Genomic DNA, 15,067 nt, shown 5'->3' on the forward strand with positions numbered 1-15,067 from the left:
GTGTGTGTGTGTGTGAGCTCAGTCACTCCGTTCTGTCTGACTTTTTGTGACCCCATGGACTGTAGCCCACAGGCTCCTCTGTTTATGGAATTTTCTTGGCAAGAATACTGAAATGGCTGCTGGGCTGTGCTTAGTTGCTCAGTCGTGTCTGATTCTCTGCAACCCCATGGACTGTAGCCTGCCAGGCTCCTCTGTCCATGGGGATTTGACATGCAAGAATACTGGAATGGGTAGATCCTTCTCCAGAGGATCTTCCCAATGCAGGGATTGAACTTGGGTGTCCCACATTGAAGGTGGTTCTTTACTGTCTGAGCCACCAGGGAACCCCAATCCTCCCTAATTCAGATAAAAAATCCCATATGGCAAATAATTTAAAATATCATCCATAAGGAAGAGGGTAGATGAATAATCTTTATTTTGTAGTGAGTGTAAGAAAAATGTGCCCATTTATTGAAAAGCAGAAACAAACTTTGACACATGCTCTGCAAACATCACCATGGAGAGATCCTTACAAACTTTTCCCTAAACCCGGTGGCCTTCCTCCTCAAGGATGAAAGAGGTAATGCTGTCGAGCCTTTCCCTGTTCTGAGCTGGGATGTGGATGATCTGCCTCAAATCATCAGAGCATCTTTCCTCTTCTGCTTCTCTCTCTGCTATTTTTGGAGGCCACTATAAGTTACCAGCTATCTTTTTGGTTCCTTGACAGATAGCATGGTTTTCCATAAAAAGCTCATTGCAGACCGATATAAAGTGATGGCTAAGCAAGTGACTATAATACATCAACTGCATGAAATATTGCACATCTCTTTAAAGAATAAATGAGAAGTCCATGTAACAGGATGGAAAATGTTGCTCCACTGGTCTAAATAGAAAATAGAACAGTCAGTGACAGATGGACAGAGTGACTCCAGCTATGTTAAATCTGTGTACACACCTCCTGGACTGGAAGGGACTCAGGGAGTTAAAACGGCCATGCAAGCATTTGGTGGATACGAAATTTGGGTCCACGAATGTGAAAAGAACAAGTGTTCCACATACAAAGTGTTCTGAGTTCACATTCTGGCTCTTACACTTCTTAGCTTAGTTATTTGGGACACAAGCTCATCTACTCTTGAGTCTCAACATCAGAGAAGAGGAATAATTAGGGACTTCCCTGGTGGTCCAGAGGCTAAGATTCCATGCTTCCAATGCAGGGGGCCCAGGTTCTATCCCTGGTCAGGGAACTAGATCGAGCATGCCTCAACGGAAAAAGATCCTGCATGCTGCAATGAAGATTAAAGATCCCATGTGCCACAACTAAGACCTGGTGTAGCCAAATAAATAAAAATAAATATTTAAAAAGAAATTATTAAAAAAAGAAAGGAACAATTAAGTATGTGGTACCTAATAGTTTCAATAAGCAGTAGGAATTACCTTTACAGGAGAAGAAATTTTCAAGTGTTGTTACCAAGTGATTATAATAATTTTAAAGACTGAAAGATTTCTGATTAATAGTAGTTTATTTTCCTTGTAGAAAGTTTGAGAAGTACACACAAATAAATAAATACCCGTTTCAAATCCTGAATCTGCTTGCCGCTCCTTAGGATGTCAGGCATCTCCCTTAGTCTGCTCTTCTATAAATTGAGTCCAGTAACTATTCGCAAGGTTCAGTTCAGTTCAGTTCAGTTCAGTCGCTCAGCCGTGTCCGACTCTTTGCAACCCCATGAATTGCAGCACACCAGGCCTCCCTGTCCATCACCAACTCCCGGGGTTCACTCAGATTCACGTCCATCAAGTCAGTGATGCCATTTAGCCATCTCATCCTCTGTCGTCCCCTTCTCCTCCTGCCCCCAATCCCTCCCAGCATCAGAGTCTTTTCCAATGAGTCAACTCTTCCCATGAGGTGGCCAGAGTACTGGAGTTTCAGCTTTAGCATCATTCCTTCCAAAGAACACCCAGGACTGATCTCCTTTAGAATGGACTGGTTGGATCTCCTCGCAGTCCAAGGGACTCTCAAGAGTCTTCTCCAACACAATTCAAAAGCATCAATTCTTTGGGGCTCAGCTTTCTTTATAGTCCAACTTGTACATCCATACATGTGAGAGAGTCATTTCCTAGGCAGGTTGATAAGAATAGGGTTCCCCAAGGAGAGAGGGGTCTGGAATTCTCAAGGAGGAAGAAAGGACAAACATTTTTTCCTTCTCTACATTCCTTAGGATTATACAACAATAATGTATCCTGCCTGAGGACAGTCTCTGGATTAAACCTTCTGGCTAATTCTGTTTCTTAAAATGTAAATTATGGGAGTAGATCTGGTGAGGTCCTTACAACCTCCAGACTTTCTTTGGATTCATTGGAGAGTATATAACTTCATTGCTAACACTAGCAAGGGGGTACTCTTTCTGCCCCCTTTTGATGCCTATGTCAGAAGCTTTCTCTATCTCCTTTATACTTGAATAAAACTTTATTACACAAAAGCTCTGAGCAATCAAGCCTCATCTTTGGCCTCGACTTGAATTCTCCTCCTCTGGGGCCAAGAATCCCGATGTCTTTGCATTATTCAACAACAACCTTTCACATGACTACCGGAAAAACCATAGCCTTGACTAGACGGACCTTTGTTGGCAAAGTAATGCCTCTGCTTTTTAATATACTATCTAGGTTGGTTTGAAGAGGAGCTAAAAAACCTCTTGATGAAAGTGAAAGAGGAGAGTGAGAAAGTTGGCTTAAAGCTCAACATTCAGAAAACGAAGATCGTGGCATCCGGTCCCATCACTTCATGGGAAATAGATGGGGAAACAGTAGAAACAGTGACAGACTTTATTTTTTTGGGCTCCAAAATCACTGCAGATGGTGACTGCAGCCATGAAATTAAAAGACGCCTACTCCTTGGAAGAAAAGTTATGACCAACCTAGATAGCATATTCAAAAGCAGAGACATTACTTTGCCGACTAAGGTCCATCTAGTCAAGGCTATGGTTTTTCCGGTGGTCATGTACGGATGTGAGAGTTGGACTGTGAAGAAGGCTGAGCACTAAAGAATTGATGCGTTTGAACTGTGGTATTGGAGAAGACTCTTGAGGGTCCCTTGGACTGCAAGGAGATCCAACCAGTCCACTCTGAAGGGGATCAACCCTGGGATTTCTTTGGAAGGAATGATGCTAAAGCTGAAACTCCAGTACTTTGGCCACCTCATGTGAAGAGTTGACTCATTGGAAAAGACTCTGATGCTGGGAGAGATTGAGGGCAGGAGGAGAAGGGGACGACAGAGGATGAGATGGCTGGATGGCATCACGGACTCGATGGATGTGAGTCTGAGTGAACTCCGGGAGATGGTGATGGACAGAGAGGCCTGGCGTGCTGTGATTCATAGGGTCGCAAATAGTCGGACACGACTGAGCAACTGAACTGAACTGAACTGAAGGTTGGTTATAACTTTTCTTCCAAGGAATAAGCGTCTTTCAATTTCATGGCTGCAATCACCATCTGCAGTGATTCTGGAGCCCAAAAATAAAGTCTGACACTGTTTCCACTGTTTCCTCATCCATTTCTCATGAAGTGATGGGACCAGATGTCATGATCTTCGTTTTCTGAATGTTGAGCTTTAAGCCAACTTTTTCACTCTCCTCTTTCACTTTCATCAAGAGGCTTTTTAGTTCCTCTTCACTTTCTTCCATAAGAGTGGTGTCATCTGCATATCTGAGGTGATTGATATTTCTCCCGGCAATCTTGATTCCAGCTTGTGTTTCTTCCAGTCCAGCGTTTCTCATGATGTATTCTGCATAGAAGTTAAATAAGCAGGATGACAATATACAGCCTTGACGTACTCCTTTTCCTATTTGAACCAGTCTGTTGTTCCATGTCCAGTTCTAACTGCTGCTTCCTGACCTGCATATAGGTTTCTCAAGAGGCAGGTCAGGTGGTCTGTATTCCCATCTCTTTCAGAATTTTCCACAGTTTATTGTTATCCACACAGTCAAAGGCTTTGGCATAGTCAATAAAGCAGAAATAGATGTTTTTCTGGAACTCTCTTGCTTTTTCCATGATCCAGCGGATGTTGGCAATTTGATCTCTGGTTCCTCTGCCTTTTCTAAAACCAGCTTGAACATCTAGAAGTTCACGGTTCACATATTGCTGAAGCCTGGCTTGGAGAATTTTGAGTATTACTTTACTAGTGTGTGAGATGAGTACAATTGTGCGGTAGTTTGAGCAATCTTTAGCATTGTTTCCCTTTGGAATTGGAATGAAAACTGACCTTTTCCAGTCCTGTGGCCACTGCTGAGTTTTCCAAATTTGCTGGCATATTGAGTGCAGCACTTTCATAGCATCATCTTTCAGGATTTGAAATAACTCAACTGGAATTCCATCATCTCCACTAGCTTTGTTCGTAGTGATGTTTTCTAAGGCCAACTTCACTTCATATTCCAGGACGTCTGGCTCTAAGTGAGTGATCACACCATCGTGATTATCTGGGTCGTGAAGATCTTTTTCGTACAGTTCTTCTGTGTATTCTTGCCACCTCTTCTTAATATCTTCTGCTTCTGTTAGGTCCAGACCATTTCTGTTGTTTATCGAGCCCATCTTTGCATGAAATGTTCCCTTGGTATCTCTAATTTTCTTGAAGAGATCTCTAATCTTTCCCATTCTGTTGTTTTCCTCTATTTCTTTGCATTGATCGCTGAAGAAGGTTTTCTTATCTCTTCTTGCTATTCTTTGGAACTCTGCATTCAAATGCTTATATCTTTCCTTTTCTCCTTTGCTTTTTGCCTCTCTCCTTTTCACAGCTATTTGTAAGGCCTCCCCAGACAGCCATTTTGGTTTTTTGCATTTCTTTTCCATGGAGATGGTCTTGATCCCTGTCTCCTGTACAATGTCACGAACCTCCGTCCATAGTTCATCAGGCACTCTATCTATCAGATCTAGGTCCTTAAATCTATTTCTCACTTCCACTGTATAATCATAAGGGATTTGATTTAGGTAATACCTGAATGGTCTAGCAGTTTTCCCTACTTTCTTCAATTTAAATCTGAATTTGGTAATAAGGAGTTCATGATCTGAGCCACGGTCAGCTCCTGATCTTGTTTTTGTTGACAGTATAGAGCTTCTCCATCTTTGGCTGCAAAGAATATAATCAATCTGATTTCGGTGTTGACCATCTGGTGATGTCCATGTGTAGAGTCTTCTCTTGTGTTGTTGGAAGAGGGTGTTTGCTATGACCAGTGTGTTTTCTTGGCAAAACTCTATTGGTCTTTGCCCTGCTTCATTCCGCATTCCAAGGCCAAATTTGCCTGTTACTCCAGGTGTTTCTTGACTTCCTACTTTTGCATTCCAGTCGCCTATAATGAAAAGGACATCTTTTTTGGGTGTTAGTTCTAAAAGGTCTTGTAGGTCTTCATAGAACCGTTCAACTTCAGCTTCTTCAGCATTCTCAAGATTGCATGAGCATTAAATAAGGTAATGTACAATGATCAGCCTGGTAATGTACAATGATCAGACAAAAAATGCTCAGATTATTGATGATTAATAGCACAGTTGCTATGAAAGAGATATATTTCTTCACTCCCCTGCCCCACAGACTCATAAACACTTGTTCCATTTGTCCTGAAATACCTACTCTCTCTCTCTTTTAAAAAAAAATATCTATTTAATTTATTTGGCTGCACCAGGTCTTTGTTGCAGCCTACAGGATCTTCAGTCTTCAGCATATGAACACCTAGCTGAAGCATGTGGGATCTAGTTCCCTGAGCAGGGGTTTAACATGAGCCCCCTGCATTGGGAATGCAGAGTCTTAGCCAACTGACCACCAGGAAAGGCCCCTCATTATTTCTCTTGATGTCAACAATAATCTATTTCCAGTTTAGTCAGAAAGAGGAGGGACTCTAGCAGAAATGTGACCAGTTTCTCCAAGAAACAGTCAAAATTGCCAACCCATATATTTTAAAATTTCACTGACATTTAACTGGCATATAATAAACAGTATATCTTCAAGCATATAATTTGATAAATTTTGACATATGTAAATTGTTTGTGAGACCACCACCCCAGTGGAGAGGGTGAAGGGATCCAGCCCTCACCAACGTTTCTATGTGGCTTTGTGAACCTCCCCTAGTCCCCTCCCCCTCCCCCAGATAACCACTGGTCTGTGTTTTGTCACTGTAGATTAGTTTGCACTTTCTAGAACTGTATACAAATATATCACACAGCACGTTATCTCTTATGCCTGGCTTCCTTTGCTCAAGATGGCAACTTTGAGATTCCCCCCTTGTTGGCGGTGTTGGTTGTTCATGTTTTTATTTTGCTGAGCAGCGAGTACTCCATCTCTGGGACAGACATATCACAGCTTCGTTTTCCATTTACCTGTTAATGAAGGTAACAATTTGAAGGTAACAGTGTTGAAGACAACAGTTTCAGTTGTCTCCATTTTTTGGCTATTACACATAAAACATTCCAATCCCAAAGAAAGGCAATGCCAAAAATGCTCAAATTACCGCATGATTGCGCTTATCTCACACACTAGCAAAGTAATGTTCAAAATTCTCCAAGCCAGACTTCAACAGTACGTGAACCATGAAATTCCAGATGTTCAAGCTGGATTTAGAAAAGGCAGAGGAACCAGAGATCAAATTGCCAACATCCGCTGGATCATTGAAAAAGCAAGAGAGTTCCAGAAAAACATCTACTTCTGCTTTATTGACTATGCCAAAAGTCTTTGACTGTGTGGATCACAACAAACTGTGGAAAATTCTTAAAGAGATGGGCATACCAGACCACCTGACCCCCCTCTTGAGAAATCTGTGTCCCGGTCAAGAAGCAACAGTTAGAACTGGACATGGAACAACAGACTGGTTCCAAATTGGGAAAGGAGTATGTCAAGGCTGTATATTGTCACCCTGCTTATTTAAATTATATGCAGAGTACATATGTGAAATGCTGGTCTGGATGAAGCACAAGCTGGAATCAAGATTGCCAGGAGAAATATCAGTAATCTCAGATATGCAGATAACACCACCCTATGGCAGAAAGCAAAGAAGAACTGAAGGGCCTCTTGATGAAAGTGAAAGAGAAGAGTGAAAAAGTTGGCTTAAAGCTCAACATTGAGAAAACTAAGATCATGGTATCCAGTCCCATCACTTCATGGCAAATAGATGGGGAAACAGTCGAAACAGTGTCTGACTTTATTTTGGGGGGGCTCCAAAATTACTGCAGATGGTGACTTCAGCCATGAAATTAAAAGACTCTTGCTCCTTGGAAGGAAAGTTATGACCAACGTAGACAGCATATTAAAAAGCAGAGGCATTACTTTGCCAACAAAGGTCCATCTAGTCAAAGCTATGGTTTTTCCAGTGGTCATTTATAGATGTGAGAGTTGGACTGTGAAGAAAACTGAGCACTGAAGAATTGATGCTTTTGAAGTGTGGTGTTGGAGAAGACACTTGAGAGTCCCTTGGACTGCAAGGAGATCCAACCAGTCAATCCTAAAGGAAATCAGTCCTGAATATTCATTGGAAGGACTGATGGTGAAGCTGAAACTCTTTGGCTGCCTGATGGGAAGAACCAACTTGTTGGAAAAGACCCTGATGCTGGGGAAAGATTGAAGGCGGGAAGAGAAGAGAATGACAAAGAATGAGTTGGTTGGATGGCATGAACGACTGGACGGACATGAGGCTGAGTAAACTCCGGGAGCTGGTGATGGACAGGGAAGCCTGAGGTGCTGCAGTTCATGGGGTTGCAAAGAGTTGGACACAACTGAGCAACTGAACTGAACTGACATGCCTCTGTATAAACATATGGTTTTGTTTCTCTCAATCCAATCTTAAAAATCATTCTTATCTCCAATGCCACACATGTCCAGCTTTATTCTCAAGGATATAGAGTCAGAGGAGGCACCTTGTCTTTGGGTTTGACTTTGCTCATGTGTTTAATAGGCCTTCACCATCACAGGTCACAGGGGCCCCATTTTCTCTTCCATTTAGTGCATGAGCCCTGTGGGTCAGCAGGGATTTTAGGCAGGAGGTTTATGGCGATCACTGTAGGGATCCATACTCAAGGATTTCCCTGAGAGCCTGGCTCCAGACAAGGTCAGAGGTCTGAGTCTGCAGTACATCGGGCTTCTCAGCCCTACCATGAGGCCAAGAAACAAGGCGAAACTGAGCACAAAAAAGGCAGTGTGATTTGAGATTGCTGGGCCAGGCACCCTCTGTCAGGACTGCTTGCCTTCCCCCACTGACTTGATCTTGCTTTTTATTGAGAAGCAAGACGCCTGGAGTGACGTGACTTAGAAACAAATGGGACACATTGGGATCTTTTTAACCCGAAGGAAATGTCTACATTATTTACCAATTAACTCCTTGCTCCTCCTCAGGGGCAGTGCTTTAGCTCCAGGGTTCTATAATCACATACGAAATGTTTCCACTATCACGATGCTCATCCAAAAATAAATAAATATCAGCACCCCCACTGATGTTTCCTTATTTGCTGAAGGAAAAAGAAGATAAACACAGTTATTGTGACTCATAATATTTATGTAAAAGGCACCACACTAGCGCCTTCCTAAGTACTCCCAACAATAATATTTTGGAAACTTTAATTTTTTATCTCTGGTGGCTCCACACTAATTTGACTCAGCTTCAGGCTTTTCCCCCCAATGTTAACACCTAAGTAAGTCAGAGAGCATTGGGGTATCACCTGGTGCTTCTAGGAATAGCTTCTGCCCCAAGATGTTGAGGCTGGTTTCCCCTCTACATGGAGTTGACAGCACTTGAATCTGTGCAGAGCAGCTCCTGATGGCTAAATCAGGGACTCTCCAACTTGAGTTAACTGTCAGAATTGCCTGGAAGGCAGGTTGACCAGATGGCTGGGCTCTGCCCCAGAGCTTTGACTCAGCAGGTCTGGCAGGGAAGGGTCTGAGCATTTGTATTTCTATTAAGTTTCCAGGTGATATTGATGCTACTGGTCCTGGGTCCTCACTTTGAAAACCACTAGTCTAATGTTTCTCTTTCTTTCCAAAGTTCCCCAAAATGTTAACTCACAGCTGGGGAACTGACTTGCAGAGCCCTGAGAAGAGGTGTTTCTCCCTCCCCTAGCGATTTGTGCTTAAGTGGGAGGATTAGTAGGGAGAGATAAGAAGCTGGTTCCCAGGCCTGGATAAAGGGGGTTTGTCTGAAGGGGCTCAAAAGTCCGACTGGTCCCTGACCACGTTCTAGAAGGTCCCCAGAAATGGTCACTCCCTGAGGAGAGGTTTATCCTGGACTCTCTCTGGCCATCTGAAGTGCACGGTGTCTGAGCCAGAGAGAGGAGGGAGCCTGAGGCCTGAGCCTTGGGCCCTAGTGCGTCCCTCTGCCCCAGAGTGTGTCCACAGACTGGGCAGGAAGCTCCGTTAGTGAGCCAGGCCAATGCATATATACGTTGGGAACGTGTCATGTTGGGGAGGCCAGCCCCCCTGAGATCTGGGTTTGTGTGGGAGTAAGAGGCTTGCCAGTTGGGCTCACTGAGGATCTGGCAGGCAGGTGTGGGGAACCACAGCTTGAGGGTAGGGGTGACTCAGGCCCCATCTCAGCTCAGTGCCCTGTATCTGGGCTCGGCAAATGAGGTGTATGTCTAGCCCTTAGGGTGCTGTGTTGACCTAAGTGCTCTAGGTCCCAGCACTGCCACCTTGGCCCACCTGTCTCCCTGGATTCTGGCCCAGGCTCCTGACCGCAGATTTTGATAGCACCTCTTTATCCTGGCTGTGGCCCGCACTCCCCCAGGTGCACACAAACCTCCGATGGACACACTGCTGGTCTGTCTGAAGTCAGACACCCCGGAGGTGGATCCTTGCTGCTTCCGTGTCTCCTCGTCCGGCTTCCAGATTCCTGGTCCCTGGTGACCCCTTCTGGGTCCCTCCCACTCAGAGGCTGGGCAGCGGGCTGGGCCACATCCTACCTCTTGATTCTTGGTAGGAGGGGACTCGCTGCCACTGAGGCTCTCATCCGTCTGTTTTCAAGTCCTGAGGCCTTGAGTTCCAGCTCCACCCACTAGTCTAGTGAGCAGGACAGCTCTGGGCCCACACTTTCCTCCCTGGGCAGGTCCCTCAGCCTCTCAGGATGCAGACTCTGCCATGGTGTCAGGACTGTTGTGAGGATTCCCTAAGAGACTGCTCAGAACACGCGTGGTAGGGCCTCCTTGGTCTCTTCCCCCATTTATAGCACTGTGGTCCACTTCGACCCCGGTGTCCAGCACTGAAACCTTGCCCCCTGGTTGGCAATCTGGAGCATGGGCTGGATGCCAGGGAGATGTAGGCATTGAGACAGAATCCAGTGAGGCTGAAAGGGCGGTCAGGGCTCTCTCCCCCAGGTTGTGAAAGTTCAGATGATGCAGGAATCTGAAAAATGGTAGAAGATGCTCTGAAAATACAATTCCTGAATATAAAGACTCCACAGAGAGGGCTTTTAGTCTGGAAGGAACCAGGGGACTGAGGGAGCCATTCTACTCTGAGGAAGCACTAATTCCGGTGACACCCCCCCAGGAAGATCATCTTTTCCCTTAGAGTTTAAGGGGGTCCTGGCCCTCTCCCTCAGCTATGGGGCCTCACATGGATTCTTTGTGTGTATATATGTGCATGCTCAGTTGCTTAGTTGTGTCTGACTATGACCCCACGGACTGTAGTTCACCAGGCTCCTATAGTCCATGGAATTTTTCAGGCAAGAATACTGGAGTGGAATGCCATGCCCTCCTCCAGGGGATCTTCCCAACTCAGGGACTGAACCCGGATCTCTTGTGTCTTCTGCATCGGCAGGCAGCTTCTTTACCACTAGCTCCACCTGCACTGATGCTTTATGTTTCAAATGGGGAAGAACAAAGAGTAAGCTGGTGGCCCCTTGCATGGATTGGATTTAGGGATCCAGAGGACAGTAGCCATCCTGACACGGGTGTCATCCTTTATCACTGACCACAGGCTTTTGGCCCCTGATGGAAGCAGTGCACTTGCTCTCCAGTCTCTGGAGGAAGGAATGGAGGCTGATGCCAGCTGGGGACCTGCCTTAAGGGCACAGGCTGGCAAGCAATGGAGCCAGGCTCTGGGATGCACGCACAGCAGCCTGGATTGCTAGTCCCGTGCTCCTTCATCTCAGGAAGAATACCTGATTCCATCATCAGAGTGAGGGCTGGGTGAGTGGGTCTCTTCTGCCATAGACTTGAAATTAGGAGCTGCCGAGGGAAGAGTATTTCTTCCTGTGGACTGTCCTCTAGAGGCATGTGGAGAAGCCGCAGCTGCTACACAGAATATGGAAATACCTCATGGAACCTACTTACACTAAAAAATTCATTGTAGTTTCACTAAAATCCCAACTTGGATTTCCTATCTTTTCTCCCCTCCCTCTCTCCTTCCTTCCTTCCCTTGGTGAACATCTTGTTGTTGGATAAGTCTGGTAGGCACTTGGGTCTGCAGCTGCATGAGCTGGGAGACTCTGGGCCATGAGCCCACAGCAGTGAGTGCAGAGACAGAAGCCCCCCTGCCCTGGAGGAGGGCGTCACCACCACCACGAACTGAGTCCCTGTCATCAGCATTAGTGATCCAGGGAGATTTCCTCTGGACCCTCAAGGACAGAAGCCTGACTCAAAGGACAAAGGAAGCTTCTCTGTCACTTAGTTGGAAGCGTCTTCAGGGGCATCCCAGGGGGCTGCCAGGGCTCTTCCATAGGGCAAGTGGGGGACGGGGACACAGGTAGCCCTCACGTGGCATCTCCCAGCCCCCACCTGTTTGTGTCCCTGTGGAAGGAACAGGCCTTCTTGGTAGCACGGGTCAGGACCTTTGGGTCCCAAATGCCACTGCCTGTGGACAAGAGCATCATCAGGGGTACCCGTGAGGCTGAAGTCTGGGAGGAGAGCTCTAGGCACTTGGTTGGGGTGGTGGGAAGGGGGAGGGGTGGTTGCCTGATGCCCTGATCTGTTAAGATAAGGGGCTTATAGTTCAGACAGAACAAGGTGATATCCCCTTCAGAGAGAACCTGAGGGGTTGAAGGACGTGTCATCAGGGTTTTGGGCCACTCTCTTGAGACTGAGGCTTCGCAGTCTTAATGATGACATCTGTTTAGAAATGTATTGTGTGCCTAGTTCAGCAGAGGACACAATCACTCAGACCCCCATGAACTGACCTGTGTGGCATTTGAATAATTTTAAGAATTTATTTAAGCAAAAGTCAATTCAGATGGGGCTGCACCAAACCAGAAGAGGTTAAGATGGCTCTGCAGATGGGAGCCAGGGAAAGACTTTCATGTCAAGTGCAGAAGTGAAGAAAGGACACTGATTTGTGATCACTAAAAGCCTGGTTGGCTGTTTCTTATTCATCATTCTTAGCATTGTCAGGATGCTGAGGCCTTTACAGTCTTGGATTTTGGTTTGTTTATGTGGGTGCCGCGGCATTGGAGTCACCTAAATATAACAGACTCCTTGTTTAATTAACACCTTGGGTTTTTCCTACACCAGACTGTTTCATTTGTAAGTCAGCTGTTTCAATAATGTGTGTGTGCATGCATGCTAAGTCGCTTCAGTCATGTCTGAATCTGTGCCACCCTGTGGACCGTAGCCCGCCAGACTCCTCTGTCCGTGGGATTCTCCAGGCAAGAATACCGGAGTGGGTTGCCATGCCCTCCTCCAGGGGATCTTCCCAACCCAGGGATCAAACCTGCATCTCCTGCATTGGTAGGCAGCTTCTTTACCACTGAGCCACCTGGGAAGGCCATTAATTCTTTAAAGGATGATAATACAAATATAGGGTCTAACAGGATCTGCGGTGCTGGTTTGGTTCATAATCATGGAGCTTTGGGTGAGAACTGGGAACATGCTGCCAGGAAAGGGCCATGAAGGAACTGAATTATTGACAATTAGTTGAGGTGGTGGGTGTGTGGGAGGGACCCCAGGGCTTGCCTGGGTATTGACCTTGTAGAAGGACCTCAGGTAACTCTGCTCCAGTCTTTGACTTGCTTGGGGGGCAGTATCCCAGGGGCTCCTGGGTTTAGCAGAGGGCTGAGTGCATAGCAAGGGCCCAATACCTTGTTCTTGAAGGTACTTTTACATTTTACATGTGTAGGGAAACCAAAACCCCAAGGGGTTATCTGACCAAGATCATGAAGGTTGTTTCCAGTTGACTTGTCTTTCTCCCACAGCCCTTGCTTCTCCATCAGCCACAGAACGTCATTCATTCACGGAGTATGTATTCAGTCTTCTTCATCTAAAGGGCAAGAAGCTGTGGGTACAGTGGAGGTCCTCCTTATCCTTGGAATCACTGACCATCTAGTGAGGAAGATGCAATAATATATAAACTACATGCCGTACTTACTAAGTGATTTAAATGGACTGGCTTTCAGCTCTCACTAACATGAACACAGCTGACTCTCTGAGAAGCCAAGTAACACCCAGAAACGAAGACATGGGGCCAGAGTGTGGGGTCTGCACCCACCACCCATCCAGTGTGCTGTCAGCTCCCAGCTGTTTCCTCGTTCCCCTCTGAAGGGACCAGAGCCTCCTGTTAGGGGGATTAGCTTTGCAAAACCTCTCCTTCAGCAAGTTGATGTTATAAAACCTTCTTTTAACAGGATTCTTCTTGCAGTCCTATTTTGGGAGGCACCTCCAAGAACTGTTGTCCTGATGTGGGTTCAGCATCATGCCACTGGAGCAGCTTTCCTGGGTCACAGTCACCGCGTGTTCATCTACTCCCAGCTCAGACCCAGAAAGTCTCACCCCCTGAGCACTATGGTTCTGCCTGGGTGCCCACTCCCCTCCTGCCTGGTCCCTCCTTCCCATGTCCACTTCAGGGTCACCAGAAGCTCCCACCAGCCTGGGGCAGGCTGTCCATTCTGTCCTTGGGAGGCTTCCATGGTGTCAAGTGAATGAAACAAAAGGTACCTGTGGGGCCTCCCTCATGTCTCACAGCCGCCAGGTCTCACCTATTGTCCTTGTTTATTTAGATGGGCCCAGAGGTACTCTGGAGAAGGAAATGGCACCCCACTCCAGTACTCTTCCCTGGAAAATCCCATGGACAAAGGAGCCTGGTGGGCTGCAGTCCATGGGGTCGCTAAGAGTCGGACATGACTGAGTGACTTCACTTTCACTTTTCACTCTCATGCATTGGAGAAAGAAATGGCAACCCACTCCAGTGTTCTTGCCTGGAGAATCCCAGGGACGGGGGAGCCCGATGGGCTGCAGTCTCTGGGGTCGCACAGAGTTGGACGCGACTGAAGTGACTCAGCAGCAGCAGCAGCAGGGGTGCTCAGGGCCTGCAGGAATTCCTGGTTCCCATCCCATCCCAGCACTGCCCACAGGTGAGTCACTAAGCAACTCTGTGCCGGCTGCAAAGAGAGGCTGCTCATTCACATGCCCCTCCTGTGTACAGGGTCTCTTGGGCAGGCGTCTCCCAGGATATGGAGCTCACCTGGGCTGGCACCCAGCTGCCCACGGGGCTCCAGTGGGCAGGCCCCTTCCAGAGGCTAGGACTCACCTGGGCAGCTCACGGGGCTCTTCTGGGCAGGCCCCTTCCAGGGCCCGGGGCCCTCCTGGGCGGGGACCCCAGCCTGAGTCGGCGCAAAGGATCCATGCACAGAGCCCTTCAGCAGAGCACCCCCAACCCACCTGCTGGTCAGCGCTGACCCCGAGCACCTCAGAGCAGGACCCGAACTAAGAAGCAGCAGCTCCTGGCCAGGTCTGTGACCCCAGGCTTCACTCTGGGCAGCCTCCCTCCTCTGGCTCTTCCAGAGGCTTACACTGCCCTGGGGCACCAGGCCTCTGTCTCCACCCTCCCCCCAACCCTGCCCCTTACTCTCTTGACTCCTGGGATTCTCTCCCGAGGAGTGGGTATTCTGGAAGTTGCCTCCCACTTGTGGGCCAGGTAAAATGATTAGAAAACAAGCCAGAGGTGCAGATCATGTTCCTCCTGGCCCTCAGAACCCCACACTCATTCCTTGGAGCAGGCCAGCACAACAAAACCCATTTTCTGCCACCCTGAGCCGCTGACGGGTGACAGTTGGCCGACCTGGGCAGCCTGACTGGGCCGGCCAGCCCTTCCCAGGTGTGCCTCCCCAGGACTGTGAACACCGCCTCCAGGCGGCAAGAGCAC

This window comes from Ovis aries, chromosome 1 (assembly GCF_016772045.2).
Source record: "Ovis aries strain OAR_USU_Benz2616 breed Rambouillet chromosome 1, ARS-UI_Ramb_v3.0, whole genome shotgun sequence".
Lineage (NCBI taxonomy): Eukaryota > Metazoa > Chordata > Mammalia > Artiodactyla > Bovidae > Ovis > Ovis aries.